This window comes from Erpetoichthys calabaricus, chromosome 5 (genome assembly GCF_900747795.2).
Source record: "Erpetoichthys calabaricus chromosome 5, fErpCal1.3, whole genome shotgun sequence".
Classification (NCBI taxonomy): Eukaryota; Metazoa; Chordata; class Cladistia; order Polypteriformes; family Polypteridae; genus Erpetoichthys; species Erpetoichthys calabaricus.
This window is the reverse complement of record NC_041398.2, coordinates 65678498-65704946: the sequence shown is the minus strand read 5'-3', so window position 1 is coordinate 65704946 and position 26449 is coordinate 65678498.

Here is a 26449-nt window from a genome sequence, read left to right as displayed (position 1 = left end):
AGCAGAGACTTTATTTCCTGAGAGTCCTCAGGAAAAAAAACATCCCCTAAAAACTACTGGTGTCCTTCTATCGCTGCTCGATCGAGAGTATCCTGTGCTACTGCCTCTGCATGTGGTTTTCCAGCTGCACAACAGCGTAGAGGAAAACACTTCAGCGGATCGTAAAGACTGCCCAGCAGATCATCGGCTGTTCTTTACCCTCTCTGGGTGAACTGCACAGCTCTCGCTGCCTTAGGAAAACAGAAAATATCTTAAAAGACTCCTCACACCCTGCTCATGACATGTTCCAACTGTTGCCATCAGGCCAAAGATATAGGAGCATCAAAACAAAGACTAATAGACTGAATAACAGTTTCTACCCTGTTGCCATTAGGGCACTGAATGCCACCTAATCACCTTCAATGCAGCAGTGCAATAGGTGACATCTTGTGCAATAGTGTTCATGTGCAATTAAGGTCTTATGTTGAATGTTTGTGTTCTACCTTATTTCTTCTTATCCTTTTTTTAATTATATATTATTTATATTTTGACACCGCAGGGACTTCACCTAATTTCATTGTATTTGTTACAATGACAATAAAGATATTCTGATTCTGATTCTGATCTATACCAACATCATCTACCAATGCTGATCTAAGTACCCAAGTGATCTAGATGGCACAGACTGCACCAGTATCTCTGATTTTCTGCCTTCTTAACTCAAGGAGCTGGTGATGTGGCATGTACTGTAGCAGAACTTGGTCAATATGAACTAGAGAGGAGGACTGCCTTCCAGCTCATTCTTCTTCCTCTGCATTGTTTCTTCTGTCTCTCTTCACCCATGGGTTGCATCAAGCTACAAGTAAAGCATGATTAAGTCCCCATGTAGTAAGTGTCCCGGTTTTCAACAACTACAAGAAAATTGAAGTTAAAATGAGTGAAAGTAGAAACTCAACAGGAAACAGAGTAACAAAAAAGACAAAAGAGAAGACAGGAACTGACAAAATGCAGAAAAAACAATGCTATATTAAAGTTTTTAAGTAGATTAGGAACACAGCATGAAACACTCTGTAACTAAGATCTAAGATATAAGAGTCAAATTATTAACTATGGTAAGCAAGCCCAAATGTCTTCATGTGACAGGAATTGAGGATCGTGGTAGATGTGGGCCAAGGGCATGGTGACAGCCATTTCTGAAAGTGAGGCTGATAGTAGGTCAAACTAATATCACTGGGTTTGTACTGTTGCCAACTACGGTATGTCTTTGGACAATGAGAGAAAACTAATGTGCCCATAAAAAAACTTGCATATAATTCTGTGTTACTGTCAGGCATATATCACATTTCATTGATTGACTTATTTACATTGTGTGAAATAGATGTGATGCCTGTGTGACTAACAGCAATAAAGTAATATCAAAATATAAAATTAATAAGATACAGGTTATAGGTTAGGTTAGGTGGATTGGCATTGCTAAAATCGGCATGTGTGTGTGTATTTGTGTGTGGGTGTGTGTGTTAACCATGTGATGGACTGGCGCTCTCTCTGTCCAGGGAGTGTTCCTGCCTTGCGCCTTTTATTTACTGGGATAGGCTACAGCTTCCTGCGACCCTGTCAGAATTAAGTGGGCTTTGAAAATGGTATGGTATAGTATTGTATAGTATAGTATCATTATTGCTAGTTGTGTTAGTGCTAATTATATATTATGATTTTGTAGCTTTGTTGCCATAATGCAATAACCTTTTGCTTGGAAGCATGGTCTCAAAAGTCACAATCTGTGACATAACTAACACGATAGTGGTGCTGTGCCCCAGATGCGAAAAGATATACCACAAGGGCAAAGGAAGAAAATCCAAAACTTGCTGTTACAGATTCATAAAACTAATGTCAAAGCCAAAACGAAAATCTAAAGTCATAGTCAAAATTGCTGTCACCCTATTCCAATAAACCCACACACAATTCATTTTTGTTTTCAGAAATATCCACAAACTTGGATAACCCAGGTCACATCTGCTGACTTGATACACGACGACCTGTGACATCAAAAGGCATGTAGTCGTGGATGTCACATCATAACAACCACATAGCAACTGCTAAACAAACCCACATAAAATGTCAATTCCCATGAAGTTCAAAATGACATTGTTGGAAATGTAGAATTATATCTGCACCATTAAAATGACTGAATCTGTAAACAACCAACAGCAGAAATGGATTCAGTGACCACGAAAACTGGTTCAGAAAAAGAAAAACAAAAAAAAGTGCACAAAACAAGCAAAATGTACCAACTAGTGCCAATCACAAGAAGTTTAAAGGTCAGAGTCACAGATCTTGCATTGTCGAAGATTTTAGATAAATACCAAAATAAACAGCAAGTGCTTTCTCTAGTTTCAGTGTTTTAAAGCTTGAAATTCTGCATTGATTTTTTGAGTTTTAATTAAGGATTACCTGTTGGCTTTGATGAAAGATATAGTAGTCATAAGGGTTTTTGATCTTTGCTTTTGTTAATGATCTGAAAGTTTTTCTAATGACTAGGATTTAGTGGCAGATCTTCTGTCTTCATGGTTACTTCAGCCTGACTTTTTGGTTTCTATTTTGTGTATATCCCCTGGTACTTTCCTTATTAAACTATCTCCTTTTCAGAACATTATAAAAGTGTTTTGACTTCAGTGGTTCAAAATTAAAAACACTCAAAACCTGTATTAAAAATGTAAGTAAATGTTAAACAAATATATGGTTTAAAGCAATTGAACATTTTCATTTACAGTACATTTATTCATGTGACTTACAAATAAGGTGAACATAATCAAGTCAGCATCAGTTAGGGGTCCATTGTGAATCTAGTGTTACAAGACTAAGTTACAGAAATTAACCAAAATAAGTGAAAAATTCTGTAGACCTTATAAGTAAACCACCATTAAATTAACTAAAGCACAAGAATAATAAACAAAAGAACCTAGCAATGAAAACCATTAGCAGATTGGAAAGTATTCACAAAACAAGAAGGTCTTCAAACATTTTTTAGACACACTGAGCGAGTCAGCTACTGGGATCAGTATGGGCAGCTCATACTATCAGCGATGGGCACACATGAAGAATTTGAATTAAAATATGATGCCACATGGATGTGGTATGAACAGCTGTTGACCATTAGCAGACCAGAATGGGAAGCATAGGACCTCCAGGTAAGTAGGTGCTGAACCACTGACTGCTCTGTAGATCGTCATCAATGATTCAACCTTGACTCATGCTGCTATAGTAAGCCAGTGGAGTCACCTGAGAATGCCAATGACATATACCTACCTTGGCAGTTTGAAAAACAACACATGCCACTGCATTTTGTGCTTGATGATACATGCTGATGCCACTAAGGAATCACAGTAATCAAGGCGTGCTGAGACCAATACCTGGACAAGAGGTTCATATGAAGCTCCATCAAATATAGTCTGATCTTGTAGATTTCATAGAGAGTGAATCTACAGAAAAGGAAGACTGCTACACTGTGATCTTTAGAAGTTAGGTCATCGATCATCACTCTAAGGTTATGTTCCAACTTGGTACTGATGATGATAAGCTGAGATTTCCAGAGATGTTATGTTGGACCAAAGGCATGAGTGGTATGATAAGGAGCACCTTGAATATACCATTTACCAATGGTATTGTATGAATAGATGACCCAGTACACCAATTTTATCTGCCTTTTTTCATAACCTATTATTGGCCTCAGCTGTTTGTCTTTTTACTGGTTTGGTCATTTGTTAACAATGAAAAACAACAGCAAATGTCTGAAGTTTGTGTTTCCAGCTGTACTTTGCCCCTTTTTTAAAGTAATGGATACTGGTTTTGTTAATGCGTCAATGATGCATTGAATCAGACATTTTTTTATTTTCATATATTCTGTGAGTAAAGCATTACATTTTTGTCCGTTGGTTATCTTGGTAGTTCTGTTCTATGATGCAGAATAATGCTGTTCAGACACATTATTGAACATGGATATTGTAAGAGTATGAATGTCTTTTTAAATGTTAGGACACTCAGGACATAACACTGTCATCCTTCTACATTATGCCCCCTATTGACTGTGCTAGTTCATGAGTACACGAATAACTAAATGGCTGAGCAAAAGCCTCCACTGTTCTGCACAAACTCTGCAACTGTCAGCATATTATTAAGAGAAGCACAGCTCACACACAAGTAGCACATCACCACACCAGATGTTCACATCACACAGAATCATTCTTTCTTCACTGGCTTCCTTCTCAAATTTTCCTTTTTTATGAAAGTAACAGCTGGCTGTAAATTTATAGCCCTGGATTATGACCACTGGTTTTCAGTTTCTATGAATGAATACTGCACTGGGCTTTTGAATCAAAGAGTGAGCCTTCTGGCTATTTCTTAGAATTATTTCATTACATCGCGAGTCAAATGGTGGCTCATTATTTAAAGACAAGATAAATGTGAGCTAGCATACTGTACATATGTTCTTTTTTGAAAGCATTGTATATTCAGAAGTTTTCATAATATTGGGTAACAGAAGTGCATCCAATACCAAAACACATGGCAGAATATTTCACAAAGGCCTTTTTTTAAGAATGTTACACAATGCACTAGTCTAGTAATATGTGTGGGTCTTTTCAATTGCTCTGTGATTCAGTGTATAAAAGTGAATCACAGACTGAATTAGAATTTAATTTGATTGACACGGTTGATGAAATAGAAAATGTTTACAATAATACTCCAAGACATTAACATTTGTCTTAATAACATTCAGTACAATTAGAAGGATTTTTTTTTGCTACAAAAGCCCTATTATATTGTTTCTATGTGGATCCAGATGAAATGTGACTCTTTAGACTGCAATATGATCCATATTGTCCCTGAACATACCATAAACATCACATACATAGCTGCTGTCTCCACAGGTATTGTAGCATTGATTTATTGTAGGGTTATCAAATTACAAACTGTGTAGGTGCATAACTAAGCATTAATCAATTTTTGAAATTGCTTTCCTAAGTTAGCAAGGTTAATTTAATTAATATCTGAGGAGAATAAACCTGTGTTAGATGTGTCTTGACTGATTCAAAATCTGTTGTTTGTAGAGGGCAGCACTCCTCTCCACTCTATCTCACTTACATAGTCCAGCTGAGGGCTGCGTAGGGTGGAGCTATGTTGGCACCACTGAGCACAGCAACGCTTCAGAGAGTGCCAGTCCATCTTAAGGCCTACACACCCTTACTCACGTATAATGAGCCAATGCTGAGTCTTTCATTCACCTAACAAAGCCACACAAAAAGAAAAAGTGCAAACTTAATACAGGCAGTGTCTGGAAGGAACAACTCAAGGGGTCAGCGGGAACTACAGCAGGTCTAGTGTTGCAGTGTGGGGCTTGGCGGTCCTGAGAGGGTTGTTTTGTGTATAGTGATGGCAGCAGGGAGTAGCACTGAAGAAATAAAATAGATACCTGACTGGCCTGCACCTTGTTTCTAGTCCTAGTGGTGCTTTCCTGCGTCTCATTTTAGTATCTTTGTAATTGAGAACCCCACCCATGTCCTTTGTTTTTTTCCCCTCTAGTTTTTAGAGCAAACCTTTACAAAGACCCTTTATTTGCCACATTTGCATCCTCAGTTTTCAGCTTCCTTCTTTATTTCTCAGACCCAGTGTAGATTTTTTAAAATTTGTCTCTGTCACCATCTAACTTTTTTTACCAGCTAGTTTAATTATGCTATAATGCAAAATTACTTTTGGCTTGCAAATGATGACCTATGGTGTTGTTATGCATGCGCATTTGTTCTCCCACCTACTAGAATATTGGGGGAATCAGTTGAGTGTTTTTTTTTTCTGAAGAAATATACCACAGGTTTTTTATTTATTTATTTATTTTAATTTACAAAAATAAAATATGAAGCATACTTGATCAACATATATTTTTAACATAGCATCACTATGAAAACATTATATCTTAATGGACTGTAAATTTATGACCATTTAGAGAGCGTCATTAAAGACATGAGAACTACGGTTTGTTACTTGCTTCTGAGGAATATTTACAATTAACTATCTTCCTTTAATTTGTAACTTTTATGTGATTGAAAAGTGTAGAAAATTAAAAACCTAGCGTTGGGAAATAATTAAAGTTTATCAACGCAAATGAGATGCCCTGATGTTAATGTTGCTGTTATCAATTTTATCCATCAGCATAAGATATCTAAAAAATAGATTCAATATTGAGGCAAAGGCAACTTTGAAAATGTAAGTCTGATTTTTATTTTGTAAAGTTACAATAGACAATAAGTGAATTCCAAAGCAGAAGTGCAATCGTGCATATCCTAAGAACTATGTCATAAAAATTTATAACCCCCATTTATCCAGATCCTAGTAATTGAAAGCTATTATGCTGTACAAAGTCTGTAGGATATATTGTGAGCAAAAACGAAAAGGAAATGACAACAACATAGAAAATGTGCACTACTGTGTGCTGGAGAAACAGGAATGAGAAGCCAAAACCAAAACATTGAGCAAAAATGAAAAGTTGAAGATCGAAACGTAGTTCAAAAACTTCATGCTAGGGACTACTTGAACAGATCCTAACTTCCGCTAAAATAGTTTGAAAGATTGCACTTATAATCACTGAGAAATAACAATTGTTGTGACAGCCGCCATATTTAAGCAGTCACATCTGTAAACATTAGGTGCTCCACAGTATTGGTCATGTGACAGCACTCAAAGTGTCAACACAAACAATAAGAATGAGATGTGAAACAAAATTAACTTTTTCAGAACAACTTAAGATCAAAAATTAAGCATAAAATTAGAATCCTCGATACAATAAAAAGGTAAATTTATACATACTGTATAAAATGTTAACAACACCACAAAAGACTTTGATGTGATTTAGCCAGGGTTTCTACTCTGGCTTTAGTTTTATCTGTCTATTCTGTTTTTATGTTTTTTTTTCCTGTTTTTATTATTATAGGAACCTAATCAAGGACTTTGTTAAATGGTGCAACTCAAACCACCTACAACTGAACCAAGGAGCTGGTGGTGGATTTTAGGAGGCCCAGGCCCCTCATGGACCCCGTGATTATCAGAGGTGACTGTGTTCAGAGGGTACAGACCTATAAATACCTGGGAGTGCAGATGGATGATAAATTGGACTGGACTGCCAATACTGATGCTCTGTGCAAGAAAGGACAGAGCCGACTATACTTCCTTAGAAGGCTGGCGTCCTTCAACATCTGCAATAAGATGCTGCATATGTTCTATCAGACGGTTGTGGTGAGCGCTCTCTTCTACGCGTGTTGTGCTGGGGAGGCAGCATGAAGAAGAGGGACGCCTCACGCCTGGAGAAACTGGTGAGGAAGGCAGGCTCTATTGTAGGCACGGAGCTGGACAGTTTGACATCTGTGGTGGAGCGACGGGTACTGAGCAGGCTCCTGTCAATCATGGAGAATCCACTGCATCCACTAAACAGTGTCATCTCCGGACAGAGGAGCAGCTTCAGTGACAGACTGAGGAGATCATTCCTCCCCCACACTATGCGACTCCACGCGGGTGGGTAAACGTTAACATTATACAATGTTATTGTCTGTTATACCTGCCTCACATTCTCCATCTTTCACTTTTTAACTTGCACTGTGTTTTTACCACTCTTTAATTAATATTGTTTTTATCAATATGCTGCTGCTGGAATATGTGAATTTCCCTTTGGGATTAATAAAGTATCTATCTATCTATCTATCTATCTATCTATCTATCTATCTATCTATCTATCTATCTATCTATCTATCTATCTATCTATCTATTCTTTCTGTTTTGTGATTGAATATATTATATTTTTACTTGTTATATTCGACTATTTTTTAATTTAGTATTTTCTTTTTTATTCATTCTTTTGTGCTTTTAATTTTGTCTACTTTTGTTTTAATGTTATTTATTACATTACTTATTCTGTGGATGTTGGACCCAAGAGAGTGGGGCCTCATGAGGCTGCAGCTGCTGTCTGTGATGTGGGCCTATTTAAAGGCCTGAAAAGGCTCAAGTAAGAACTGAAACATTAGTTTTCCTGTTGTTGCTGGTCTTCACCCCTTGTAAGCTTTGTTTGTCCTTAGACCTTTATGTTTGGACTTCTGATTTTGCATTTTAGCTCGTTTTTTGGTTTTTGTATTTTCGTTTTGTATTTTTACATTTTTTGATTTGCTTAATTTGCTTTCTTCTTAGAGCATTATAATTAGTTTAAAAAATTCTGAAATAGTCCTAACTCATTGCTCCCTCAATGAAATGACATTAAAGATCAATCCTGATCTGTTTGCTACCCAGCTGGCAATCCACACCGTTGGCCTCTTAGGGATTACTTCTAGATGGGAATCAATGTAGCCCTTTTTAGGCAAAGAGTAAACGGGTTATCTAAATTAATTTGGCTTTTGTCATTGAACATTTCCCCCTTTCTTTGGCTCCAGGACTGCATCCATGTATTCTGGTTGTGGGCAAGGTCTGTCTTTTCATCCCTTCTCCTAGACCAGTTTGCTAAGAATAACCTTGCTAAGAGCACCCAGCATCTTTGAGACACTTCTACATGTCAGTGATCTTCAGAGGGATTTCTACTTATCTTTCACTTCTTTTTTGAAGTGAAACACTTTAAGCTTTTGCTTCTTTAGCTTCCAAAGTTAGGAAAGGTCATTTAACTTTTATAGCACTTGCTTTTTCACAGTACCCAACGCTGAAGTGTACCATTGGGGCTTTTTTATATCTCTGTGATGACTTGTTATAGGCAGAAGATGTCCAGATGATATACAATTTTCATTATAAATAAGCAGCACAGACTCTTTCCATGTCTAAAATGTCTGTGATAGGTATGATTAACAGTGGAACATCTCTGCCTGCAAAATGACTTAATAACCTACTGTACTTTATCTTTAAATGGAGCAGAGACTATTGCAGCAGGCTTGTAAGGTTTATAAAGCCCTTACATGGATGTGAACTTAAACATCATCATACAAATAAAATCTATCTATCTATCTATCTATCTATCTATCTATCTATCTATCTATCTATCTATCTATCTATCTATCTATCTATCTATCTATCTATCTATCTATCTATCTATCATTTGCATGTTACATCTGCCAATAAAGTTAGTGTTTAATTATAATGTATAACACAGAGCTAATAATATGATAGTGAAAATTAATTTTCAAGTTATGAAGCGGAAGAAAAAATAACACATTGACGTCATTACAGTTTCCACACTGAAGCTGGATTGACTTTTATGAACTATTAACTTCCTGCAAAAAAGATTCTGGTCTCACTCTGTGTCCTTGTGAGTCAGAGTCACAACTTCATATGGATCTCTGAATAATTGCTCAGTTAATAAAACACGCCGCATTAGACATGCATTTTAAAGTACTGACCTCTTTCTGTTTTGAAATAGTTTTTCCATTTTTCACCCCGAACCCACAGTGAAAAATCCATTACAGTCCCTGACTAAATGCAATACTATGAATCACACGCATTATTTCTATTGTCCTTTTCCAGCTTCTTTGCCAACTACAGAAGATGCCAGTGCTTTTGCTTGGAAGTAGAGTGGGCAAAAGCTTTTTACTTCCAATAGGCATCTAATTTTCACAGGCAAGTTTTTAGGTTTTATGCTTTAATAGGGTACTTCAGCTGCACTTTCAAATCTATGGATACCTCTGTTGAACTTTCTTTATCCAACCAACTATTTTTGAAAAATGTCATATTTCATACATAAAGTTCCATAATGTTTGGGTCAAAGACTCATTTTTCCTTGACTTGCCCCTCAAATACCCTCAAGTTAAAGTGCATTTAAATCATGACTGGGGAAAATCAAGGAAAAATTATTTTCTATGTGTTTATTGAAATCCTACTGTTTCTCTGTGAGAAGCACCCAATGAAATAAGGGTATGATGTCTACATGATAGTCATATTATCAGAGGTTAGGAGCATGTGACCCACTACATGACAAACCACCTCAAGATCCCAGATTAGGACCCGAGTGCAGCCATGCAACGGGTGACACCTCAGCACCACACTAGTTCAGATGGAATGGAACAGTATGAGGTTTTTGATGGTGGCTGGGGTGCCAGTTCTGCCACCAACCCCCAGGTTTTCCCCTGCAGGTTGGAGGGCTTACTAAAGGGGCTGGATGCAGATTAACATCATACCCAGGATGGAGCAATTGCAGGTTAAGGGCCAAATGAAGTAGAGTCACTTTTGGCATATACGGGATTCAAACCAGCAACCTTCCGATTCCAAGTGCAAATCCCTAGCCTCAGAACCACCAATCTGCCCATTATCTGGGTGTTTGGAATATCCACTCCCCACCCACTAATTTCTGAAAAATCACTTAAAAGATATATAGTGCTACAAAATTAGCCCTTTTAGGAAATCTGAACTGATCTAGGCTACAAAATATGAGAAATTATAAAACTAAAGGAAGTGTTTCCTGCATGTCTAGCTACTGTCTCCATAATGATTGCACCCGGATATAAAGGCCGTGAATATAAAATGAAGCATTATATTGTTTATATCTGGGACTTGCTAGACACAACAAATCAGCTCATTCAAATAAAGGGTTAAAGTGAAGCTGAAAATGTCTCAGGAGTAGAATTAAGCCTGAATGAGGTGCCAATCCTTTGCTGGGCACACTCCTTTCCACATTCACACCCAGGGTCAGTTTAGAGCATATCCTACACATCTTGGTGTTGTGAGAAGAAATCTGAATACCCAGCGACAAATTATGCAGACAGGGGCTGGGCTACAAACCCCACTCAGACAGTGAGTGTGTCAGAATGCCTGAAGGTGTGAGACAGATTTGCTGACTGTTTTGCCACCATTTAATAAAACATTTGATACTTTAGCATTGCAGATCAGGATTCTGTTATTTTGAAGTGTTGTCCATTTTTGCTAATATTGAAGGTTTCTTACAAACATGTTGAACTTTTGAAATGCAAAAGGAGAATATATATATATATATATATATATACTGTATATATATTAACTAATATAGAAACACATAGAGCTGTTGTAATTAAGAAAGTACTGAAACGTGATCTTTGTAATTGTTAATGTTTTATTGTGTGCTGCTGCTCAGAAACATAGTAAACAGTTTGCTTAAAAGAATAAATGTTTCACTCGTCAGAGTTTGACTGTTCTGCATAAAGGTGGCAGTGCTGACGTTGAACATCAGCTATGATCTCATGGTCTTTAAAGGCATGGGTCAATTAACTTGTAGTCATGAAGACATTTGACATTTGTAATAGACACCTACAAACTATGCCATGTCAGGCACTTCTAAAGACTGGGGGTTAAGTAGCAGGCAGAATGTTTTGCTGATGATGCATGATGCCGTAACAGCTATGGTGTGGGTGCAGCAGGAGGTCTTGATATTTCTTTCATTCAGCAAGTCTCGACATTTTAGAGCCTGCATCTAGGATAACGCTTATCATATGTCCTATAAAACAGACTGGCATTAAAGGGAAAGAGAAGAAAGCAGTAAAGACTTTGGTTTGTAAACAAATAATATTTTAAAAAGATGACAAGGCCTTCCTCTCAGAACATAGATTATATTTTCACATTTAAGAATTTGTATTTACTAGATATGTAAAAGTGGGCTTGGTCACTGTCTGTTTGCACATTCACCCCCTTTCTGTGCATATTTTTATATCAACAACAAAAAAAAAGATGAACATTAGGTTAATGGGTGAGCATAAACTGGCCCTGTGTGTGCACCTGGACCCTGGAATGAACTGGTGGTCCATCAATGATTTATACTAAAGATTGCCATAATAGGCTCCTGGCCCCTGGAAATAGATAATCCATGACTGAAAATGTTAAGTCTATATGTAGCATAAAACTGCAGGGGACATTGCAGGGCACAGTGTTCTATGATGTGTTCTGCAGACCCCAGAGGGGCAATATGCAGTGGGACTAGTGTAAACATAACATAAATGCAAGTTTTCCTTGAGGATGCTAAGAGTCCAGAGTTCCAAGTGCAAAGGGTACTTGACCTTTTTTTTAAAAAAAAAATAAACAGAGATTCCCTATAAGACTTCTGGCCAACAGGTGTCGAGGAAGAACACAATACTAGGCAATCTGGTTTTTGGTTACCCATTCAAGGGTAAGTCAGGGAAGGCCCGAACTTTACCACACATCTAGTAGGAGGGCTCAGTGGTTGAAGGATGCTAGAGGCCACCTCTAACTTGGTGTTCCTAAAGCAAAAATGGGCCATCAATTACTGTAAGTGCAAGTCTGGCAAGGAGCTAAAAGTCTTCTCGCAGCAATGACAAATTTTTGTTTGGAGTTAAGAAAAAGGAGTGATAAATGAGAAATAAAGAAGTACTTTTGAGGTAGGCAAGTGGGGGAGCCATCCAATTGAACAGAAATTGGATTGATCAATAATGTGGAAGGCACAGAGTGCATTACAGAGTTATATACAGAACTTCTCAATGTTAGGCAACTATCATTATCTACCTAGAGATGCTGCAACCTTTTGTACATGCTGTCAGAAATGACTCCCAGATCTTCCATTTTATACCCAGAGCAGACAATCTGAAAACTTTCTAGAACAGGGCACCCACAATACTACCCTTTGTGTCCTGTTCAAATCATCTATGTCCTTTTAAATTCAGCCTGTACACAACCATCCAGGAAAGCAATGACTGATACGGTAGGTGACAAGGCAAACTTTGTTCAGTGAAGTCAACAAAAATCAGTTCTGCTACTTTTTAAACTCCCAGTGACAAACTCAGAGTGTTTCACACAGTTAGAAACTGTGAAAATAGAACATGGAATAGCACTCAGTAAAACTGAAAAGTCAAAATACACTTTTACATCTAGACAGAGTACTGGCCCTGTTTGTCAGAATATGACATCATGTCCTCCTCCCTTTAAAGATGGTGCAATGTACAATACATTACAGAAGCTCTTTTTATCAGTAAAATGACAAGAGATGCTGAAAAACATCAGTAAAGAGCAACAGATCAACATTTTGTCCCTTTCAGAAGGTGATTAGGTTAGCCATGTCACTTTTAATACCACACTCATGTCAAGAAAAACAAAAATGGCTTCATCCACCTTAATAAAGTGATGTGTCTTTGTGCCTGCGTATCTTTGAACTTGCCTGGTTGCTATATCTCTGTTATTTCAACAGATGGTGCATCACATTTGTAGTAATGCATTTTAATGGCTGTGATGTGCCATCTGTTAGAATGACAAATACAATATACTTTATTACTACATGCATTACAGAATACATGGTGCACTGCCAGCATTAATGCTGAAGTCGACATTGATTACAGTACGTCAATTTCCATTCATCTTAGATGGATAGCACAGCTCGTCTGCAATAAAATTAAAGAACAAAATGGCTTGGAGAAAACATTAATTAAATGACTATAAAAATGAGACATGCCAAAAATAACATTTGACAAAAATTTAAAAAATAACTGCATTAAGCAAAGCTGAGATGGTGACACTATTCGGGTATGGGATGTCTTTACTGCTCAGTCACTAATTAACTACCAAACTAAGCATCTCATTCTCCGCTTTGTGATTTCACCACATACAGTAAATTTGAGTTTGTTATTTCAGGGTATCAGTTCGTTTAATTGCTCAAATGTATGTACAGTACTGTATATTTATTGAATAGTTTTGTTATTCTGGTTATGCTATATTGTGTTTTGTATAGTCACCACTGTTTTGTAATTATCTTTGCATGGACATACAGTAGCTACAGTGGTGTGAAAAACTATTTGCCCCCTTCCTGATTTCTTATTCTTTTGCATGTTTGTCACACAAAATGTTTCTGATCATCAAACACATTTAACCATTAGTCAAATATAACACAAGTAAACACAAAATGCAGTTTTTAAATGATGGTTTTTATTATTTAGGGAGAAAAAAAATCCAAACCTACATGGCCCTGTGTGAAAAAGTAATTGCCCCTTTGTTAAAAAATAACCTAACTGTGGTGTATCACACCTGAGTTCAATTTCCGTAGCCACCCCCAGGCCTGATTACTGCCACACCTGTTTCAATCAAGAAATCACTTAAATAGGAGCTGCCTGACACAGAGAAGTAGACCAAAAGCACCTCAAAAGCTAGACATCATGCCAAGATCCAAAGAAATTCAGGAACAAATGAGAACAGAAGTAATTGAGATCTATCAGTCTGGTAAAGGTTATAAAGCCATTTCTAAAGCTTTGGGACTCCAGCGAACCACAGTGAGAGCCATTATCCACAAATTGCAAAAACATGGAACAGTGGTGAACCTTCCCAGGAGTGGCCGGCCGACCAAAATTACCCCAAGAGCGCAGAGACGACTCATCCGAGAGGTCACAAAAGACCCCAGGACAACGTCTAAAGAACTGCAGGCCTCACTTGCCTCAATTAAGGTCAGTGTTCACGACTCCACCATAAGAAAGAGACTGGGCAAAAACGGCCTGCAAGGCAGATTTCCAAGACGCAAACCACTGTTAAGCAAAAAGAACATTAGGGCTCGTCTCAATTTTCCTAAGAAACATCTCAATGATTGCCAAGACTTTTGGGAAAATACCTTGTGGACTGATGAGACAAAAGTTGAACTTTTTGGAAGGCAAATGTCCCGTTACATCTGGCGTAAAAGGAACACAGCCTTTCAGAAAAAGAACATCATACCAACAGTAAAATATGGTGGTGGTAGTGTGATGGTCTGGGGTTGTTTTGCTGCTTCAGGACCTGGAAGGCTTGCTGTGATAGATGGAACCATGAATTCTACTGTCTACCAAAAAATCCTGAAGGAGAATGTCCGGCCATCTGTTCGTCAACTCAAGCTGAAGCGATCTTGGGTGCTGCAACAGGACAATGACCCAAAACACACCAGCAAATCCACCTCTGAATGGCTGAAGAAAAACAAAATGAAGACTTTGGAGTGGCCTAGTCAAAGTCCTGACCTGAATCCAATTGAGATGCTATGGCATGACCTTAAAAAGGCGGTTCATGCTAGAAAACCCTCAAATAAAGCTGAATTACAACAATTTTGCAAAGATGAGTGGGCCAAAATTCCTCCAGAACGCTGTAAAAGACTCATTGCAAGTTATCGCAAACGCTTGATTGCAGTTATTGCTGCTAAGGGTGGCCCAACCAGTTATTAGGTTCAGGGGGCAATTACTTTTTCACACAGGGCCATGTAGGTTTGGATTTTTTTTTTCTCCCTAAATAATAAAAACCACCATTTACAAACTGCATTTTGTGTTTACTTGTGTTATATTTGACTAATGGTTAAATGTGTTTGATGATCAGAAACATTTTGTGTGACAAACATGCAAAAGAATAAGAAATCAGGAAGGGGGCAAATAGTTTTTCACACCACTGTATGTTGTTTATATTTGCTATGCCCATTGTCACTCATGTGACATGAAGATCTTGTGATGCGCTGTGTCAGTATACTGTATAGCAGCACACAGTAGCTTGTTGTCCTAGTTGTTGTCCTAGTTTTGAACCAATGAAACAAAGACAATTATCCTTTTCTCGAATTAGGTGTAAATAAAAGTTAGTTATGAACCATTTGCAATTGTTTATTGACTTCATTTCTGGTTAAGTGTTTTGGCTTTGACTTTTGGTTTGTTTTGCTTCTCTTCTGTTCTGACCCATTCATCCATCCATCCATACATCCATGTTCCAAACCTGCTTTATACTTAGTAGGGTTGCAGGGAAGCTGGAGCACCAAACTGCTTGTGTTTTTTTATTTCTCTTTCATCACCTGGCTATTTATTATTGTTAAAGACTAGTGATGAGCTTGCAATATGACGAAAACTGAATCTAATTCATGGTGGATCCTCCAGGCCAGACAGGTAGATATACTCCAGACCAGACTGGAAGAAATAGGTGTGTCACCGTTGCACATAGGTGCAAACATAGGGTGCATACTGTCCCGGAGTATCAACTCCAGAGTTGGAAGTGTCAAACTGTTTTCAGGTCCATGCAGAACTGGACAGTTTCCCTAAAACTCTGAGGTAGTAGGTACGTATAAGGAGTCCAAACAGGTGACATCAAAACCTGTCCTTATAAAAAGAGAGGTTGTAATGGTGGTAGACTCATTTATTAGGGGGATTGAAGTGCAGGTTTGTTTGAGAGACAGAGAGTCTCGCACAGTGTGTTGCCTTCTGGGTGTACAGGTAGAAGACCTCCCAGGAAGGGCGTATAGGCTCTTGGCCAGAGCAGGGGTTGTCATTGTTCATGTTGGAACAGACAACGTATATAACGGTAGTCTGTCAGTTCTGCAATCCAAATTTAAAAAATGCTTTACACCCCCCAGTGCAGACAGTAATTTAAATGCACATCTTTTCAGTAATATTAAAAAGGTAACTTTACAGGGGGACGTTATAGTCATGGGTGACCTTTACTACCCGAATATTAACTGGGCTAACACTTGAGTTCAAAAGCAGGGGTTTATAGATGTAATCAGTGACTGCTTTTAATTCAGTATCTTAAAGCACAAACGTGTATATAACCATTATAGAACTGAGGGTGTAGAGATGATTGAACTGCTAGGGTCAAGTGACCATAATATAATACAGTTCGCAATGTTTTGGCATAGCGTGGATGCAAAGGCTAAAATGCTTAAGTGCAACTTTAAAAAGGCAAATTTTGAAAAGAGGTGGCAAAGTCTGAAAGGGATAAACTTGGATAAGCTTTTAAGTGTAGAACGAGTTGAGGAGCAGTGGAACAGGTTTAAAAAACTGTTTACATATAGTGCAGGACAGGTACATTCCAAAATTTGGAAATAATAGCAAATTTAAAAAAAACGTGTCCTGCGGCAGGAGGAGGAGGAGGAAAGAAAAGAGAGTGGAACTGAGGATAGGAACTTTGAATGTTGGCAGTATGACTGGTAAGGGGAGAGAGTTAGCAGATATGATGGAAAGAAGGAAGGTTGATATATTGTGCGTGCAAGAGACTAAATGGAAGGGTAGTAAGTCCAGGTGGATCGGAGGTGGATTCAAATTGTTCTATCATGTTGTGGATGGGAGGAGAAATGGGGTAGGAGTTATTCTGAAGAAACAGTATGTCAAGAGTGTTTTGGAGGTGAAAAGAGTGTCAGGCAGAGTAATGATTATGAAGCTGGAAATTGGAGGTGTGATGATGAATGTTGTTAGTGCATATGCACCGCAAGTTGGGTGTACAATAGGTGAGAAAGATTTTTGGAGTGAGTTAAATGAAGTGATGAACAGTGTACCCAAGGGACAGAAAGTGGTGATTGGAGTGGATTTCAATGGGCATGTTGGTGAAGGGAACAGGGGATATGAGGAGTTGATGGGTAAGTATGGTGTCAAGGAGAGGAAGGAAGAAGGTGGGACTATGATGTTTGCTGATGACATTGTGATCTGTAACAATAGTAGGGAGCAGGTTGAGGAGACTCTGGAGAGGTGGAGATATGCTCTAGAGAGGAGAGGAATGAAGTTCAGTAGGAACAAGACGGAATACATGTGTGTAAATGAGAGGGAGGTCAGTGGAATGGTGAGGATGCAGGAAGTAGAGTTGGTGAAGGTGGGATCAACAGTACAGAGTAATGGGGGTTGTGGAAGAGAGGTGAAAAAGAGAGTGCAGTGGAATGGGTGGAGAAGAGTGTCAGGAGTAATTTGTGACAGACGGGTATCAGCAAGAGTGAAAGGGAAGGTATACAGGACGGTAGTGAGACCGGCTATGTTATATGTGTTGGAGATGGTGGCACTGACCAGAAAGCAGGAGACAGAGCTGGAGGTATCAGAGTTAAAGATGCTAAGATTTGCAATGGGTGTGACGAGGATGGATAGGATTAGAAATGAGTACATTAGAGGGTCAGCTCAAGTTGGACGGTTGGGAGACAAAGTCAGAGAGGCGAGACTGTGTTGGTTTGAACATGTGCAGTGGAGAGATGCTGGGTATATTGGGAGAAGGGTGCTAAGGATAGAACTGCCAGGGAAGAGGAAAAGAGGAAGGCCTAAGCAAAGGTTTATGGATGTGGTGAGAGAGGACAAGCAGGTGATGGGTGTAACAGAACAAGATGCAGAGGATAGAAAGATATGGAAGAAGATGATCCACTGTGGCAACCCCTAATGGGAGCAGCTGAAAGAAGAAGAAGATACTGAAACAGAAAATGCTCTAAGCTTGCACTATTGTGAAGTCTTCACATGTGAGGAAGTGGATAATCTCTCAGTGGTAACAGGTACTACTAAGGAGGAACTGAGTGATTTGGAATAAGCTGAAATCAAATAAATCAAGAAGAGCAGATAACATTTGTCTTGTGTGCTTAAAAAGATTAGTGAACACATATATGAACCTTTGGTACATATTTTGAAGAAGTCACTGAACATTGGGGAAAGTTCTGAAGGACTGAACAATGGCAAATATTATCCTGTGATATGAAGAGGGTGATCAGGTAGATCCAAGTAATAATTGACCAGTAAGTTTAACGTACATCACAGATAAATTAGTGGAAGGAATTATTAAGGAGAAGATTGAGCATCATATGGCAAGAACAGAAGTTTTACTGAACAGTCAGCATGAGTTCAGATGAGAGATGTCATGTTTTACTAACATACTGGACTTCTATGAGGAAGCAACAAAAGGATATGTCCAGAATGGAGCATATGATATTACTTATCTTGATTTTCAGAAAGCATTTGATAAGGTCCCACATGAGAGTTTAGGTATTAAACTAAAAAAATGTGAGGAACCTTATCAGAGCTGGGTGATGTTAAGAATGGTGCTTTACGGAGGTCAGTGTTAGGGCCACTGCTATTTTTAATACATACAGTATTAATGATTTGGATAGGAATGTAAATAACAAATTGGTTACATTTTCAGATGATACCAAGATAGGTGGATTGGCAGATAATGTAGAATCTGTAGAATCATTATAGAGGGACTTGGACAACACACAGGCTTAGGCAGATTTGTGGCAGATTAAACCGATTGTAAGCAAACGTAAAATATTACATTTATTGAGTAAAAATGTTAGATTTGAATACACAATTGAGGTTTGACACTTGAAAGTACACCTTATGAGAAGGATTTAGGAGTCATAGTGGACTCTACACTATCAACTTCCAGACAGTGTTCAGAAGCCATTAAGAAGGCTAGCAGAATGTTAGGTAATATAGCACGATGTGTGGAGTACACGTCACAGGAGGTTATGCTTAAGCTTTATAATGCACTAATAATGCCTTGCCTGGAGTACTGTGTACAGCTTGGGTCTCCAAGCTACAAAAAAGATATAGAAGCGCTAGAAAAACAACAACTAGGCTGACAACAGGACTGCAGGGGATGAGTTATGAAGAAAGATTAGAAGAGATGAGCATTTTCAGTTTAAGTAAAATGAGATTTAAAGGTGAAATGATTGAAATGTTTGAAATTATGAAGGGAATTAGTACAGTGGATCGAGGATTTTATTTTAAAATAACTTTAATAAGAACACAGTGACACAGTTGGAAACTTGTTAAGGGTACATTTTGCACAAATATTAGGAGAGTTTTCTTCACACAGAGATTGATAGACACACGGAATAAGTTACCAAGTAGTGTAGCAGACTGTAGGACTTTAGGGACCATCAAAACTTGAGTTGTTGTGGCACCAGTGAGCCCCAAACCCAAATAAGAACACACAAAACAGTCCAAAGTAAGTGGATGTTTATTATAAGAATATCTCCAAAAAGCACTAAACACAAGTTACCTCTCCACGATCACCTCTCCTCTCTCCACTGCACTGCCCCCCTCCAGTCAAGTGTTTCCTTTCTTCCTCCCAGCTCACCTAGACATGGGAGTGTGGCCCCTTTAATTGAGGAACCGGAAGTACTTCCAGTGCCAGGGCTATTGCCTGTTGGAAGTTACAGGTATGTCCCAACAGGGAGTGTATCTTCCTGCAGTGCCCTCCTGCAACACCCACAGACTCTAGCGGAGCCACACAAATCCTGGCATTTCCTGCTGGTTCCCGAATGGGCACCAATATCTGGGGCTGCTGCCATCTAGTGTCCCAGGGGAGTGAACAGCCAGTCCTTTTCTGTCCTTCCATTTCATCTTGGCCAGGGAAGATATTGCAAATATGTCCGGTTAGAACACCTGTGCATCTGTCTGGGACTTTCTGCCCTGGTAAGGAATCTTCTTTCTTGGTTGGGATGTCCATCCATTTACCTGAGAAGTTGCTGTCAGGTCTGCCACCTTTCTCTCCCTTGGCTGGGATGCCTGTCTGTCCTCTAGGAGCCACTCGTCCATGTAAGGAACCATCCCCCCTCCTGGTCGGGATGCCCGTTCATCCCATGTGCCACCTACAATGTTATTTAAGAGGAATTATTTATATAAGACTGGTGAACTTTGTTGGGCTGAATGGCCTGATATTGTCTAAATTTTTCTAATGTTCTAAACTTAAAGTCCCCTCATACATCTCCTTATCATTTAGTGTTTATATAAAGTTTTCATGTAAAAAAATACTGGAATAATTGTCAGTCATATGTAGAATTGTCTTGCGGTTGTTCTGGTAGTATGATGCCTGCTTTGCCAATTATGATGACAACTTAGAAGATCACAGACTTAAAGATTAGTTGGAGATGAAAATGATACTCAGTACATTCCTCCATGGCACTTGGAGTTTGCATCTCATTAACCTTTATCTGCAGGAATCAATAAACATTAAAGGATGGTTGCTTCCCTTGTAGTGCACTGACACACAGAGAAAACACAATAATGTGCACAATAGTGTATTTGGCTTCATCTTCATGCAGCACTTGTCCATTACTTAATAAATACAAATTTGCTCAATGACGAACTGAACTCAGGTCCTAATAAACAGTATAAATTGGTGAGTATTATTTTTAATTCCATGTATCTTTACTGGATACTGATATGTTTTTTAATCTTTGAAGTCCATAAATAATGTGCTTTTTTGAAAAAATGGTGTGAAGTGATAGAAGAACTAATATTCTCGACCCATATTTTTAAGCACCTACGCTTGCTAAGCACTTCAAATGAGTCCTGAAATGTCATTTGTGGCTTTATTTTATTTTAAAATAAAATTATAGAAAAAGAAACTTGAAAATAACTGTAAAGGCAAGAAATTACTGTTGGTGTAGTGTTCATGATATCATTTTTGCTGATGCTTTTATTTAAATCAGCCTATCTATACTATTAAAAGGCAAAGCCCTCACTGACTCACTGACTGACTGACTGACTGACTGACTGACTGATTCACTCATCACTAATTCTCCAACTTCCCGTGTAGGTAGAAGGCTGAAATTTGGCAGGCTCATTCCTTACAGCTTACTTACAAAAGTTAGGCAGGTTTCATTTCGAAATTCTACGCGTAATGGTCATAACTGGAACCTGTTTTTTGTCCATATACTCTAATGGAGGAGGCGGAGTCACGTATCACGTATTACGCCTCCTACGTAATCACATGAAGTGAAAACAAGGAAGAGATTTACAGCACGAGTCAAACGCGGGAACGAAGGTAAATGACGTTAATTGTTGAGTGTCTTTTAATACTGTGTAAGCATACATTTTAACACATATGCAATTAAACGTGTGCATTTACGGGGTGATTTCTCAGGCTTAAAAGCTCGCCTTTTATCAAACGCGGGAACAAAGGTAAATGACGTTGTTGAGTGTCTTTTAATACTGTGTAAGCATACATATTAACACATGTGCAATTAAACGTGTGCATTTACAGGGTGATTTCTCAGGCTTAAAAGCTCGCCTTTTATTAAAAAGGTAAATGCTGTTTTCTTTCTGAAGGGCACAAACCACGTTAGATTTCATGCTCAAGAGTAAGCTCAGCACACAGCTTGGTCATATTACAACCGGAAGGGTGAACTGACAATATGGTATACAAAGAGATCCTTAAGAAATAATTATTGATTCATTTTCCCTCAGTTTAAAAAGGTTTAGTTTTCTTCTTAATAAAAATTTTAAAGCGATGCTTCGCCGCTGCGAAGCGCGGGTATTTTGATATATATCAAAATATATCGCGTCATTACGCCTCCCATGTAAGCACGTGAACTGACCTGCTGCCGTTTGCAATGCCATATTCGCGAGATACAAGTTTAATGACAAGACACGAGGTATAAACGACAGTTTGGATCACTTTGTGACAGAGTTAAAATTGCTGTGGCCAGAAACTTTTAACTGCCGGATCTTAGCTAACATTAAATAAACCCGTGGACATCGCAACATCACACAAGACAGCGGCTCACGTGAAGTGACTGAACGCAGCAGGAGTGATCACTTCAATGAATCAAACCTATTCAAAAAACACATTTCACAATTGATAAGGTACGAAAACAATAGATAGATAGATAGATACCTTATTAATCCCAATGGGAAATTCACAATATGAAACCGATTGTGGATTTCCGTACAGCCACTGAAACTTTGTGACGGCACGAGACTTCAGGTCACGTGTCTCCAAAAGAACCTCATTCAGGCAACTATTTTTACTGGCGGTGGCTCAGGGGAGAGAGTTTTTATTCCTCGCATCCCCGTTATACCCTCTGATCTCCAATTTCAATTCAAACGCCTCCAATTTCCACTAAGGCTCTGCTTAGCAATGACAATTAATAAGTCTCAGGGACAGACCCTACAAAAGGTTGGCATTGATTTGAGGCAGGACTGCTTTTCACATGGCCAACTGTACGTTGCATGCTCAACAGTAAGCTCAGCACACAGCTTTGTCATATTACAATCAGAGGGGAGAACTGACAACGTACTATACAAATAGATCCATAACAAATAATTATTGATTAATTTTCCCTCAGTTTAAAAAGGTTTACTTTTCTTCTTAATAAAAATTTTAAAGCAGTACTTCGCCACTGCGAAGCGCGGGTATTTTGATATATATCAAAATATATCGCGTCATCACACCTCCCATGTAAGCACGTGAACTGACCCGCTGGCGTTTGCAATGCCATATTCGCGAGATACAAGTTTAATGAGAAGACACGAGGTTTAAACGACAGTTTGGATCACTTTGTGACTGAGTTAAAATTGCTGTAGCGAGAAACTTTTAACTGCCGGGTCTTAGCTAACATTAAATAAACCCGTGGACATCGCAACATCACACAAGAGAGCGGATCACGTGAAGTGACTGAACGCAGCAGGAGTGATCACTTCGATGAATCAAACCTGTTCAAAAAACACATTACCTAATTGCTAACATGCAAAAACAATATGAAACCGATTGTGGATTTGCGTACAGCCACTGAAACTTTGTGACGGCACGAGACTTCAGGTCTCATGTCTGCAAAAGAACCTCATTCAGGCAACTATTTTTACTGCCGGTGGCTCAGGGGAGAGAGTTTTTATTCCTCGCATCCCTGTTATACCCTCTGACCTCCCATTTCAATTCAAACGCCTCCAATTTCCACTAAGGCTCTGCTTCGCAATGACAATTAATAAGTCTCAGGGACAGACCCTACAAAAGGTTGACATTCATTTGATATATATATATATATATATATATATATATATATATATATATATATATATATATATATACACATATATATGTCAATGTATGTATGTATATATGTATGTCTAGATATATGTAGATATGTATATATATGTGTAGATATGTATATATATATTTGTATATATATGTAGATATGTATATATATATGTGTATATATATATGTAGATATGTAAATATATGTATATATATGTGTGTGTATGTATGTATGTATGTATGTGTGTATATATATATATATATGTGTGATATGTGTGTATATATATATATATATATATATATATATTTGTATATATATGTGGATGTGTATATGTATATATATATATGTATATATGTGTATATGTACATATATGTATATATATGTGTGTGTGTGTATATTATATATATATCTATACTAATAAAAGGCAAAGCCCTCACTGACTGACTGACTGACTGACTGACTCATCACTAATTCTCCAACTTCCCGTGTAGGTGGAAGGCTGAAATTTGGCAGGCTCATTCCTTACAGCTTACTTACAAAAGTTAGGCAGGTTTCATTTCGAAATTCAAAGCGTAACGGTCATAACTGGAACCTCTTTTTTGTCCATATACTGTAATGGACTGCAGCTCGCTGGCCGTGGGAGGCGTAGTTGCATATCGCGTTATCACGCCTCCCACGTAATCAGGTGAACTGACTGTGAACGCAGTACGTACACAATTCAGAAGGCAGCGAAACAATAAGAAGCGAAGCACGGTGTAAACCGTAAGTTTAAATTAAGTTTATAGAAATGCTCCCGCTGCCGTTTGAAATACCATATTCGCGAGATACAAGTTTAATGAGAACACACGAGGTATAAACGAGATTTGGATCACTTTGTAACGGAGTTAAAATTGCTGTAGCGAGAAACTTTGAAGTGCCGGGTCTTAGCTAACATTAAATAAAGCCGTGGACATCTCAAAATCACACAAGAGAGCGGCTCACGTGAACTGACTGAACGCAGCAGGAGTGATCACTTCGCTACTGCGGAAACAAAGCACTGTGTAAACCTAAAGTTTAAATTAAGTTCATAGACCTACAAAAGGTTGCCATTGATTTGAGGCAAGATTGCTTTTCTCCTGTACAACTATACGTTGCATTCTCAAGAGTGTGCTTGCACGGCTTGGTCATATTACAACTGGAGTGCTGAACTGACAACGTGGTATACAAAGAGAACTATAACAATCGTAATATGTATATATATATATATATATATATATATATATATATCTATACTAATAAAAGGCAAAGCCCTCACTGACTCACTCACTCACTGACTGACTGACTGACTGACTGACTGACTCACTCATCACTAATTGTCCAACTTCCCGTGTAGGTGGAAGGCTGAAATTTGGCAGGCTCATTCCTTACAGCTTACTTACAAAAGTTAGGCAGGTTTCATTTCGAAATTCTACACGTAATGGTCATAACTGGAACCTCTTTTTTGTCCATATACTGTAATGGAGGAGGGGGAGTCACGTATCGCGTCATCACGCCTCCTACGTAATCATGTGAACTGAAAACAAGGAAGAGATTTACAGCACAACTCAAACGTGGGAACGAAGGTAAATGACGTTAATTGTTGAGTGTCTTTTAATACTGTGTAAGCATACATATTAACACATGTGCAATTAAACGTGTGCATTTACGGGGTGATTTCTCAGGCTTAAAAGCTCGCCTTTTATTAAAAAGGTAAATGCAAACTGTTTTCATTCTGAAGGGCACAAACCACGTTAGATTTCAGCCGTTAAACGCACAAAAATGTCGGTACACCAGATAAATAAGCGCAACATATTATCAGTTGTATTGTATGCTTACAGTACATATAGAAATGTATTAATCGTTAACTAATAGTATGGGATGGTGTTTTTCGACTCGCGCCTTGATTTAAACAATTGCATGTCTTGGTGGGTTTGCGTAGCTTATTGTCAATATCTTTACACCTCTTTTTAAGACTTATTGACTGAAACAGGCTTTCACGAAAAAAGTTAGGGCTTTGCTACAGGATACACCCTCCACAAGTTAAGGAAGTAAAAATAAAGGTATATATTTCTGTTATATTTAAACCTTTTAAGGTCGTATGCATAGCCCCATTTGGCTGTTTTAGTTTTTTTTTTTCTTTCTTCAGTAATATTTAATCTCCTTAAAGAAAAACAACATATGCATTTTACTTTTTTTGTATCTCTTTAGTAATATTTTAGTGTAAAAGGATAACCAGTATTTAAACCTTTTATGTTACTTTATAAAGTTATTTTACACAATGTTGAAAAATTAATAAGAAAGCTACATATTTTGGCAGCTGCTGCTTTAATTTTCAATGAAATGAAAAAAGCTCTCCAAGAGAAAACCTCAATGAAGAAGAAACAGTTTGCACTATCTAAAAAGGAGAAACCCTCATTTATAAAGGTTTGCTGCAGATGACTTAACTGAAAATAAATGAATAGTTCCTATGTGTATAATACATATTTATCTATTTGACTTATGCCTTTATTCCAGCAACTTGCAACATCTGAGGTACAATTTGTTACATTACTAATGTTTTTTGCAGCACAGGCAGGTGAAGTGACTTCCTCAGGGTCACACAGTGGTGTCAGTACCAGGATTTGAACTGACAAGCTCCGGGTTTGCTGAAATATTACTGAAGAAAGAAAAAAAAAGAAAACGGGCAAATGGGGCTATGCATACAAATGTCCATCCATCCATTATCCAACCCGCTATATCCTAAATACAGGAGCCAATCCCTGCCAGCACAGGGCACAAGGCAGGAAACAAACCCCGGGCAAGGTGTCAGCCCACCGCAGGGCGCACACACCCACACACCACAGACAATTTAGAATCGCCAATGCACCTAACCTGCATGTCTTTGGACTGTGGGAGGAAACCGGAGTACCCGGAGGAAACCCAGACAGACACGGGGAGAACATTCAAACTCCACGCAGGGAAGCGAACCTGGGTCTCCTAACTGGC